Source organism: Pseudomyrmex gracilis, unplaced genomic scaffold (assembly GCF_002006095.1).
Source record: "Pseudomyrmex gracilis isolate BER0280 unplaced genomic scaffold, ASM200609v1 scaffold_959, whole genome shotgun sequence".
Taxonomy (NCBI): Eukaryota; Metazoa; Arthropoda; class Insecta; order Hymenoptera; family Formicidae; genus Pseudomyrmex; species Pseudomyrmex gracilis.
The window spans coordinates 5,186-14,775 of NW_018021543.1; the positions used below are offsets into that span (position 1 = coordinate 5,186).

General features: G+C 46.3%; 1 pseudogene; it reads right to left on the reverse strand.

The window, feature by feature from the left end:
* Nucleotides 1–8,851: 8,851 nt before the first annotated feature.
* Nucleotides 8,852–9,472, reverse strand: LOC109861717 (annotated as a pseudogene).
* Between the last annotated feature and the right edge of the window lie 118 nt (nt 9,473–9,590).

Consider the following 9,590-nt stretch of genomic DNA (forward strand, 5'->3'; position numbering starts at 1 on the left):
CAGAAAGTTTCGCGATATGCTATATATACACACATTGTTGGCAACATAAACATTACTTATTTCCTTCTGAAATGTACACGGTGTCGGAGAAAATTGGTTTATTCATGAAACTTTTTCTGTTTATAACTTTTTTATAAACAATGAGCGACGGCTAAAAGCTTCATATTGTTACTCAGGAAGGTAATCTTAATAACATATGTGAAAAAAAAGCCGATCGGAGGGGGCTCCCCTATTCTGTACATTTACCATAATAATAAAGATAGATATATAATAAAGAAAAGATATATAATAATAATAATAAAGAAAAGATATAGAAGAGAAAAATAATAGCTAGATATATATTCGTGACGGGGTTCGCCCCGTCACATAATGAATAGAATTTATTAGAGGGGTTGACTCAATTATGAGTTTGAGAGAACTCATTGTTTAAAATTTTTAATTCCTGTTGATTCAATAACAATGGGTATAAAACTGTGATTGATTCCACAGATTTCTGAGCATTGGCCAAAAAATAATCCAGGTCGATTTATTCAAAGTATTGATTGATTTAGTCGTCCAAGTATTGAGTCTATTTTGATACCTAGAGATGGGACTGTTCATGAGTGGATTACATTTGTAGAGGTGGTTAGTATTCGAATAGGGTAATTAAAAGGAATAATACAACGGTTGTCAACTAACATCTAAAAGACGGAAAGTGGAATGATTGCTTTCATTAGTTATGAATGAATCAAATTCTAGGTTTATGATATCAGAATATTTTTATATGACCAGAATCATTGGTGGCCTAAGGCTTTAATGGTTATGTTGTTTATTAATATTTCATCTGTAAGATATAGAATTTTAATAGATGGAATAGCAATAAAGATTAGTGTGATTATAGGAATAATAGTTCATAAAATTTCAATAATGTTTCCTTCGAGAAGGAATCGGTTAGTAAGATTCGGATATGGTATCCGAATGATAACATAATTAAAAAAATTAATGTTGTAATAAAAATTAAAATTATTATTGTGAAGTCGTGGAAAAAGATTACTATGTCGTAAATGGGGGTATTAAAATTTTGAAGACCTATAATTCATGTGGTACTTTTTAATAGAAATTTAGATTTCATATATGGTATTTACCACCATAGCACTTTATTCTGCCATATTAAATTATTAATTTGTTGAAGGAATTTCATTATATCTGTGGAATATATAGGTAGGTAGGAGTGTATCTATTCTATGGATGAATTTTGGTGAAATATAGAAATGATTTTCCGTTTGGATGCTAAGGATTCTCAAATGATGAGAGCAAGTAAAATTAGACTTATAATTGAGATAAGTGAATCTATTGATGAAATGAAATTTCATGAAATAAATGTGTCGGGGTAATCTCTGTATCGACGAGATATTCCTTTAAGCCCCAAGAAATATTGGGGGAAAAAGGTTAACACCAGTAAATATTGTTAAAAATTGAATATTTAATAAAACGTTATTAAGAGTGTAACCAGTAATTAGAAGGAATCAGTGAATGAATCGTGCAATGTGATTGAGAATAATGGAAATTGGCTACAACATAATATGTGTCATGTAATACAATATCAATTGATGAATTTGATAGTATAATGCCAGTAAATCCTCCTATGGTAAGATAAGATAAGCTGAAAGCGGGGGGCTTGTGAGTCCCTTTTATCACCTAGATCTGTAAGATCCTCTGTGACTCCCGCTAGTAGTTTATCGTCCAGGCTGTTTTAGCCCGGCATTTGCTGCCAGGCTACACAGGTGGCCGATATTGTGTATTTTCAGGTCTTCGGGCTCCACGAACATGGAGCCTAGAGATCTGAACCTCTTGAGTACTAGAGACGGGCAGCGACACAGTATGTGCACGCTGTCCTTTTTTTCCTCACCGCAAAATCTACACCTATTCTCCTCGACTAGGCCTAAGTTGAATAAATGTGCCCTGAAGGCCCAATGCCCTGTGAGAAGACCGATACACAATCTTTGTTTGTATTTATCCATAGTCAGTAGTTCCTTTGTCCTACCTGGCAATGGCTGTGTCATCAAGACCTTGGCCTGGCGGCAGCTCTTCAGTTTCGATTAAGCGGTCCTGTGCTCTCGTTTCAGCCAGTCCTTGATGTGGTTTTTCCCTATTGCAAAAGGGACTCCAACTCTCTGACAGGTTGGTTCCTTTAAGGTACCCAGTTTTGCCAAACTGTCAGCCATCTCGTTGCCTTGAATACCTTGGTGGCCAGGTACCCAGACTAGCGTGATGCTATTTTGCTCACTCAAACTATTTAAAGCTTGCATACAGTCCCAGACCACTGAGGATTCAGTGGTGGTCTTAGCAAGAGCTCCTATGGCTGCTTTACTATCTGTATAGATGTTGATCTTCCTTTTTTTTGTTTCTTTTGATAGTAGGAGTCTTGCACATTCCAGAATGGTCAGGACTTCCGCTTGAAAGACCGTGGCCAACCTACCCAGGGAAAACGACTCCCTGTGATTTGATCCTGGACAGTATATGCCCGCTCCAAAGCGGCCGTTTGCTCCAGATTTATCAGTGAACCAGGCCTGAACGCCCGGCTAAATCTGATTTCCGTTTTTCCAGTCTGCCCTCGTGGTCAAGTTTATAGAAAACGTTTTGTCCACTTGGCATATTCTGGATATTCTATCCTGTTTTAAGGTAAAGGAAGATTTGTGAAGAAAACCGAGCTTGGTGTGGCCCCGCCCGAAATTTCTCCACTCCCTCTGACACCTCAGTCTATATGCTGTGAGTCTGGCCGCGCTTATGATTGTCAAATTTAGAGGTAGGATGCAGAGCGCTATTTCCAACGCTTCTGTTGGTGTCGTTCTTATAGTCCCTGCCGCAGCCCTCAGGTAATTACCCTGTAGGCTTTTTAGCAGGTTCTTTGACTCCATTTTTTCCACTCTATGCCACCAAACAACAGCAGCATATGTTAAGCTCGGTACTAGTACTTGTATATCCATAGGGCAGTATTTAATTTGATACCCCAGGATTTGCCCATTGCTCTTCTACACGCCCAATAGGAGGCATAAAATTTCTCTTTATTCCGAGATGTGTTTTCCAGTTCAGTTTGGGGTCTAAGTAAACTCCCAAATATTTAACAGACTGGACGTATTCTATTTCTTCGCGCCCGAGTCTAAGCGGCTCAATGGCTTCCGGTTTATATTTCTTGGTAAAAATCATGGCCTTGGTCTTTGATGGATTAGCCCTGAGTCCTTTTGATTGACACCAGTCTTGCATGATCTTAAGGGCTTTCTGCATAGTCTCCTTAAGTGTTGAAAGAAAACTACTTTGCACTAATGGCCACGTCATCAGCGTAGCCAAAGACGAGGAAGCCTTTCTTCTGTAATTCTCGTAGAAGTTCATCCGCGACCAGACACCAGAGCAGGGGAGATAAAACTCCTCCCTGCAAGCATCCTTTAGCGGGGAAACTATGCACACTTGAGTCCCCATGAGTGGCAATCAGGGTTCTTCCTTAGCATGCTTTGTGTCCAGTCTGCTAGAGCAGCGGGAATGTGATGCCTGGTCATTGCTTTTCTGATGACATCATATGAGGTGCTATCGAAAGCTTTCTCAATGTCCAGAAAGACGCCCAGGGCATATCCCTTTGCTTCTTCGACTCTGCCCACGAGATGGTGCAAGGCAGTATCTGTTGATCTGCTCTCCCTGTAGGCATACTGAGACGGAAACAGCAGATGTACTAGCAAAGGGCCGATTTTCAGATATCTATTGATCAGTCTCTCTAGTGTCTTCAGTACAAAGAAAGTGAGACTGATCGGTCTGAAATCTTTGGTTGTTATATGGCCATTTCTACCAGGCTTGGGTATAAAGACTACTCTTGTACCACCCCAAGCCTGGGGGACGTGTTTTAGGGCTATGCTAGCCCTGAAGATTTTTGTGAGTAGACCTGTGAGAACCCCCAGCCCCTCTTGAAGAAGAATCGGGTAGATTCCATCCAGTCCAGGTGATTTATAGGGAGAGAAGGTCTTAACAGCCCATTCAACTCCATTTGGAAGAACAACTTCAGCTGCCAGACGCCAGTTCTTGAGTTTATATTCCCTAGGCTTCGGCCGGCAAGGTTGTATGTTATGATCGAAACCTGGGAAATGGACTTCCATTAAATGTTTCAATGTGTCCGTTGCCTCCTCAGTGACATTCCCCGTTGGGAGCTTGAGACAGCCTAATTGGGGACGGTGATTCAAACTGAGGATTCTGTGAAGCCTGGATGCCGGGGCGTTCTCAATGCTTTCACAGAAACGTCTCCAGCTTTTGCACTTTGATTTCTTAATCTCCTTGCTGTACTCTCGTTGGGAGCTTCTAAAGGCCTCTCAGTGTACTGCAAGTCCTGTTTTTTTCGCCTTGCTGAATTTCTTTCTTGTTTCCAACCTGAGCTTACCGAGCTCTTTATTCCACCAGTGGATCTTGTTCACCGGATTCCTGGGTTTTGGTGAGCAGTTTAATTCAAAGGCATTTGTAATGGCGTTCTTTAAAAAGTCCGCCGCGTTTTCCAAGTTGTTTTTGGTTCTGAAACTGGTTGGGGCCACAGCGAGCTGGGCCTTAAGGTCAGCCCTAAAACCCTCCCAGTCGGTTTTTTGTGGGTTGCGAACCCAGCTGATTTGCGGTATTTGTTGAAGAGTTAGGCGTATACTCTCCAGTCCCTCACCAAACTCGCCACCCTCTCCGTACATACCGTAATATCAATGACTTCCTGTCTTCTGGAGTCCAGGAATGTCGGCTCGTTTTCTCTGTTGAGAATGGTTAATCCTGTGCCCATTAGGTAGTCGTGCAGACTCTCCCCCCGCAGGTTGGTGTCAGTGCTTCCCCATCCTACATGGTGGGAGTTCGCATCGCAACCCAGCAGGAGTTCGAGCCCTCTGGCTTCCGCATAGGCCACCAGGTTTTTTACCTCTTTATGTAGTAGTGGATCTGTGGAGTCATAGGGCATATAAACTGACCCTATTAATACTTCCATGTCCTCTTCCTCGGCCAGCTTCACTCTCACCTTGATGACTGTGAGGTCTTTGCTGCTGAGCTGTAGCAGAAAGATAGCATTTAATCCTTTTACTAAAATGCATGATGTTACTCGTTTTTCTGAGTGTGCTTTGTATAAGCAGCCGCACCCACTCAGTCCCTTTACTGCACCATTCACAATCCATGGTTCTTGGATTAGTACAATACTTGTATGCATTACAGCCATGCTCCTGGCTAGGATAGCCGAAACGCTCTTGCTGTGATGCAAGTTAATCTGCGTCATTTGGATGCCGAGAGAAGCCATTTTTAGGCAGTCCCGACACCCTCCGACTCCATCTCCTTCTCCGTCACCTCCCTGCGCTCTCGTCCCGTCATCTTAACGGTGGCCCGGCCGAGACCGAAGAAAGGCCTGAAACCACAGTGCTTCAAGGCTTCCATTGCCGAGTCGCCAACCAGACAGGAGAAGTGGGCGCTCGTAGCATCTCTCCTATACGTCCCCCTGATGACGACCCAATCGCTGGTTGCTAGCCCTGTGTTTTGCTGGTTAAGGAGCTTTAAAGCCTCCTCAACCCCTACTTCAAGCTCTTCCACATGCACTACCACCCGATGACGCTTAGGTAGCTCACCAACCGGCAGCACACGCAGGGGAGTTCCCCTGACTTTTAAATCGGAGAAGTGGGTCTTAAGCCACTCTGCCGACTCTCTGTTGGCGCACACAACATTAAGTGCGCCATCCCTCTTCCGGGAACCAGTAAAAGTGGGGGCTTTGTCATTCTCAGACATGCCGAGAATGACAGACCTGATCAGTTTTCTGATCTCAACCACCTCACCGGCTCTCATTTTCTTGTCAGGGTAGCCCTCCAGTACGAGGGCCATCCTGACTAGATCTTTTGTCGCCTGTGCATACGACCCTTCATTTTTGGGTTTCTTGCCCTGGCGATTTTCTGAGAGGCTGGGAGTAGCGTGCTCCGGCCTGGCGCGCTTTGCCGCGCCACCCGAAGCCCGCCCACCCCCAGCTTCACTTTTTGAGCAGGAGGCTGCGGGGGTAGACGGGACCTTATTGACCACACTCTCCCCGGCTAGCATTTGTTTATTATAACGGCGCCTAGCGGCCCCGCTATATCTTATGCGGTATTTTGGGGCTTCTGAGCCCGCTCCCGCACTGCAAGATTCCCCTGGGCGTTCACCTCCAGAGGAGGCTTTGCTCTTGGGGACTGATTTGGGGGTGATTTTATTTGCGTTTATTTCCATTATGTTCCCACGAGTATCGCGGTCGCGCGGTCTCACCCAGCCAGAGCCGCGAATGGCTGGGGCTTGGCTCCGTACTCCTGGATTTCGCCCGGTATCCAGGAGGCATCGTTTACGACGCAACTCCCCTTGCGCCATGCAGCTCTCGGCACGGTCGCTCACACCTTAACTTAGGGGATTCCTCTTAGTTGGTCGCAGACGGGCCCACCTCTGGGCCTACCGCCCGTGACCTTAAGCCCCGCCACTCTCTCCGGCGCGGGAGCCCAAAGCCCCTGAGAACACCGGATGCTCACCTTCTATGATCCATAGTTGTCCCGTCAGATTACACTTCCATTGTGGCGATATGACCAGACAGATCCGCCAGCAAAAGCTGGCGATCAATGCCCGGCCACACCACCACCAGCACACGCTGGGAACAAAATAAACGTTCCGTGTAGTTACTGCGAGGCGGTCAGACCACGTGAACACCAAGCGCTCCGCAAGCCCCGAGCTCCCGCCTCGGAGCTACTACAAGGTGGAAACCCATTCGGGGAGCCTCTTATGGTAAATATAAATACAAATTTTAAAGATCATAGAAGGGTAAGGTTTATATTTATTTTAGTTCCGTGCAAGGTAGTAATTCATCTAAAGACTTTAATTCCTTTTTTTTTACTTGGGGAAATGCATACGCACACCCTAACCCCCGGGGGAGGGCCAGGGTAGTGTGGGACTCGCACCCACTAAAACCCCAAGGTGGTCTTCCAGCACCACGGGAGGGAGTCCTGGGAAGCCTTGCGGCTATACGTCTCGGAACTCCCCTCGGTGCCTGGGTGGCAAGTTACTGCCACCCCGTATTTGACTGCGTGGGGAGAAGTGAAACCACACCACTTCCCCCCACCTTCGTGGAGAAAACTTTAATTCCTGTAGGAACAAGCAATGATCATTGTTGCTGAAGTGAAATAAGCTCGCGTATCAACGTTGTAACGGAGCCGCCGTGTTACGCGCGGCTTGCCCGGCCTTCCGCCTGCCGGACAGCTCGGTCAGACCAGAATTCGGGTGAGGGGAAGGAAGAGATTGCGACACGTTCGGTTTACTGCTGTAACTCAATGATAATATATTCTTAATCTAACTATATACAATGTCTTATAGTGACGTGGGCTCGGAGCCCTTACGGTCCGGCGGTTTCGCGGCCTGCGATTGGCGCGGGCTTACTATCGCTAGACGGTTGCGGCTGGCGCGGAAACGGGACGGGAACTTACTTCCCGCGGCTAACGGTTCGCGGCCCGTGATTGGTGCGCGCGTACGGTCGCGGGTCGGTCTCTGCCGACGCGGTTACAGAACAGAATCTTACTGACTAAAGGGGAACATATTTACAATACCACGACGACGCGGGGCTCGAAGCCCTTACAAGTTAACGGTTCGCGGTCTAGGATTGGTGCGGACGTACTGTCGCTTCGGTCTCGGCCGATGCGGGAACGGGACGGATATCTAACTGCTAAGACAGGAGGGATGCGAGTATATACATCGAGGGGATATTCGGTCACGGCAAACGCGGTTACGCGGGTCGGCGTCGAAGACGCGGTGCGCGAGCGCGTGGGGTCGTGGCACAACGTGGTGCACGCGGTCGGCGGGTCAGGACGGCTACGAAGTAGCGAGAGATGTCCGGGTACGCCGTGAGAACGGCGGTTTCGGTGCGCCGTGAGAACGGCGGTGTCGGTGCGCCGTGAGAACGGCGGTAGCGGCGAGCCGTAAAAACGGCTTTCGGTGGGCCGTGAAAACGGCCGAGGGGACGGTCGGTGTACCTGGGCCAATGCCCCGGGCACGGTCGGTGCGGGAACCTTCCGAGTCAGCACCTCGGAGAGGCCAGGATGGGCTGCCCGAGTCAACACCTCGGGAAGGAAGGATCGGGTTTCCCGAGTCAAACACCTCGGGGGAGACGTCGCTGGCTCGAGTCAGCTCCTCGAGCGGATAATTCCGGGGCACGGGTGTCTTCCCGAGTCAGCACCTCGGGAAGAAGGAGTTTTGATTCCGAGTCAGCACCTCGGAGATCGGAGAGCGGAATACTTCGAGACAACGCCTCGAAGGTGGTTTTTCGGTTCCGAGTCAACTCCTCGGAGAGCGGGATGGGATAGGAATGGTGCCCGGGGCCGGTTTCGCTCGCCTTATATAGTATATACCCGGCGACGGCCAGAGCTCGGTCCGGGGCGCGGTGTGCGGTGCGCGCAGGCCCGCGAGTGGGATTCTGCGCCGGCGCGGTACGGTTTGCGGTCGCGGCGCTCGCGGTCCCTAGATTTAGGGCGCGTTCCTATGAGACGGGTCAAAGTGCACAGGTTGTAGCACTTTCGGTGCGATCTACCAGTTACTTGTGGACGGGCAATAATACTACGCTGTATATACTGTACAGATATAAATATATTATGTAAAAATATGTTACAGTGTTAGGGTGACGGAGTGCTCGTCACAACGTCTATTCCTACTGTAAATATATGATGGGCTTATACAATAAATCCTAGGAATCCAATTGCTATTATTGCATAAATCATTCCTAAGAGTTTGAATGTTTTTTTTTACCCCTTTCACTTATAATGACATGAGAGATTATTCCAAATCCGGATAGAATTAAAATATAAACTTCTGGGTGTCCAGAAAATCAGAATAAGTGTTGGTATAAAATCGGATCACCGCCTCCTGAAGAATCAAAAACTGAAGTATTAAGGTTTTGATCTGTTAAGAGTATAGTGATTGCTCTAGCTAGTACAGGGAGTGATAAAAGAAGTAGGATAGCTGTGATTAGGATAGATCAGACTATTAAGGGGGTTTTGTCTATAGAAAAATTTTTATGTGTTATATTAATAATTGTAAAGATGAAGTTAATAGCTCCTATAATTGAAGAAATTCCTGCGATATGAAGAGAAAAAATTGCTAAATCTACTGAAGCACCTCTGTGGAAAATATTTGAGGAGAACGGTGGGTATACTGTTCAACCAGTTCCAACACCTGAGTTAATAAATCTTCTTAAGGTAAGGAGTATGATAGATGGGGGTAGTAGTCAAAATCTTATGTTATTTATTCGTAGGTAAGCTATATCTGGTATAACTATGAAAAAAAATTATAATAAATGCGTGTCCTGTGACAATAGAATTATATAGTTGATCATTGTTAATAATTGATCCACATGATCCAAGTTCAATTCGAATAATTATTCTTATTGATGACCCAATCATACCTGCTCATATAGCAAAATATCAAATATAAAGTAGAGAATTCTAATATCTTTATAGTTTGTTGAGTATAGTCATTTGTTTATTATATATATGTGCGTGCGTGCGTGCGTGCGTGCGTGCGTGCGTGCGTGCGTGCGTGCGTGCGTGCGTGCGTGCGTGCGTGCG